This window comes from Squalius cephalus, assembly GCF_949319135.1.
Source record: "Squalius cephalus genome assembly, contig: scaffold_83, whole genome shotgun sequence".
Taxonomy (NCBI): Eukaryota; Metazoa; Chordata; class Actinopteri; order Cypriniformes; family Leuciscidae; genus Squalius; species Squalius cephalus.
The window spans coordinates 135,034-137,448 of NW_027645857.1; positions in this window are offsets into that span (position 1 = coordinate 135,034).

The window sequence follows — 2,415 nt, forward strand, 5'->3', positions numbered from 1 at the left end:
GTCAATTCAGGTTGTTTGGGACACATTTTGCCATTAAAGGGACACTCCACCCATTTGCATTAAGCTTTGCATTGTTAGAAACCCAGTCATACTATTGAATGGTCGTGCAATACTCTCTCATTTTCCCCTGAGACGGGAGAAATCCGTTATTTACCTCTTACACTTCCTCCTACAATGACGCAAAAATCGTCATTTTGAGTCATTGTAGGAGGAAGTGTAAGAGGGGGGGATTTCTGTTGAGACTACAACACTCGTTCCTCATCTTTCCCAGGGGGCGGGACCCGCTCACGCTACAGACCTATTACAGATCAGTGGGTGGGACTTTACTCTCTGAAACTGAAAGCAATATCCTCCATCTTGTTTGAAGCTAAGCTAACACACTCTAAAAACTGCTGGGTTGTGTTAACCCAATTTTGGGTCAAATATGGACTAACCCAACGTTGGGTTAAAAAATGCAATTTAAAAATGGACAAATTGCATTGGTTACATTAAAAATGTAAACCAACGGCTGGGTTTGTCCATTTTTAAATTGAATTTTTAACCCAACGTTGGGTTAGTCCATATTTGACCCAACATTGGGTTAACACAACCCAGCATTTTTTAGAGTGCAGGCGCTGTGGAGACAGATGTAAAGTAATGACAATAGCGGAGGAGAGTGCTCAATATGATATAGAAGAAGAGGATTTCGGAAGTCTGATGCTTGAATCAGGTGTTTGTGGCTACCTTTACAAGCCGTATTATAGCGAAGAGCAGCCGAGGCAGAAGACCGGGGAGCCGGGACTGGCTCGAGTTAGGGCTGTGCGATATATATCGTGAGATTGTTATGCGCATCTCGTCAGTAAAGCCGGTTCCTTGATTAGTAGTAAATCACCATCACCTGCTTTCAGATGGAGCGGCATTTACTACAAAGAGCCGTAATTAACTGACAAGCTGAGCCATATCGCATTAATATCGCGGACGTATCGCCAGCGATACTTAATGCGATATGGCTCAGCTTGTCAGTTAACTACGGCTCTTTCACAGCAAAAACTCCAGTGTTAAATTAACACTCCTGGGAGTGTATGAGTCCACACTCAAGAGTGTTTAAGTTAATGAGATAATTAAGTGATTAATTTAGTGATGATTGAACATTATTGAAGACACCTGATGTTAACAAGCAGAATCACTGAAGGAGAAAATCACAAATTGTAAGTTACCATTAAGGTGATGGGTGTTTGCTTTAGTTGGGCTCTAGACCATTATATGTGTACTTTAGATTTTATTTGGCTGCTGTATCTGAGTTATAACTGACAGATAAACAAAGAAAAAAAAGTGATCTGATGGTGTTGGTTATATTATGACAATCATCATTTGAACTTGATCACTGAACTCATTAAAATCCTTCTTTCTGACTTCGATTTATGTTGTTGGTTAGTGAATCTGCATAAATGCCCAGCATTTTTTATATAATATAAAGGATTTCTTAAAAGTTGCTTAAAAAAAAAGAATCATTCTTTTAGGCACACACAGATGTCAAGATTCAGTCTATGCATCTCAACAATGGTGAGGAGCAGATTATTCAATTAGGAAAAGTAAATTACATAGACAATTCAGATCATAATTTATTCATACCGCAATGCATGATGGGAGCCATTAATGAGTTGTGATTGGTGGCAGCCACTGCAACATGCTTTATTATTGTCACCATTGTTGAGATTCACAGGCTGATTATTGATGTCTGTGTTTTAAATGAATTTATCTGAATGTCTTTTGATCAGAACAATGTTTATTAAATATTTAGAATTATAAGTAAAATACTGATAATCATAGGCTGAAGAATCACTAAACTGCAGCTAACAAGTTAAACCAAACTATCAACTATCAAGGAACCGGCTTTACTGACGAGATGCGCATAACAATCTCACGATATATATCGCACAGCCCTAGCTCGAGTTAGGGCGGACTGGTGGCGCCGGTGATCTCACTATGCGACTACGAACCGCTACGAACACAGAGATAGAGTCCGTCTGCAGCAAAGAATTTCAACGATGACAATTTCTCCTGGACGAAATCTCTGAATCAGACGAGGACACGGACGTTTGTGTTGAGAACTATCCTAGTTTCGCACCGCATATGTTCTGACTGAACATCCAGGTACCATGCAATAATTCACCTTTTCAAAAGAAATACAAACGAGGAGTAATGCACTAATGAGTTCGCCAACTAACTAGGGCTGTGCGATATATATCGTGAGATTGTTATGCGCATCTCGTCAGTAAAGCCGGTTCCTTGATTAGTAGTAAATCGCCATCACCTGCTTTCAGATGAAGCGGCATTTAGGGCTGAGGAGATAATTAAGTGATTAATTTAGTGATGATTGAGCATTATTGAAGACACCTGATGTTAACAAGCAGACTCACTGAAGAAGAAAATCAC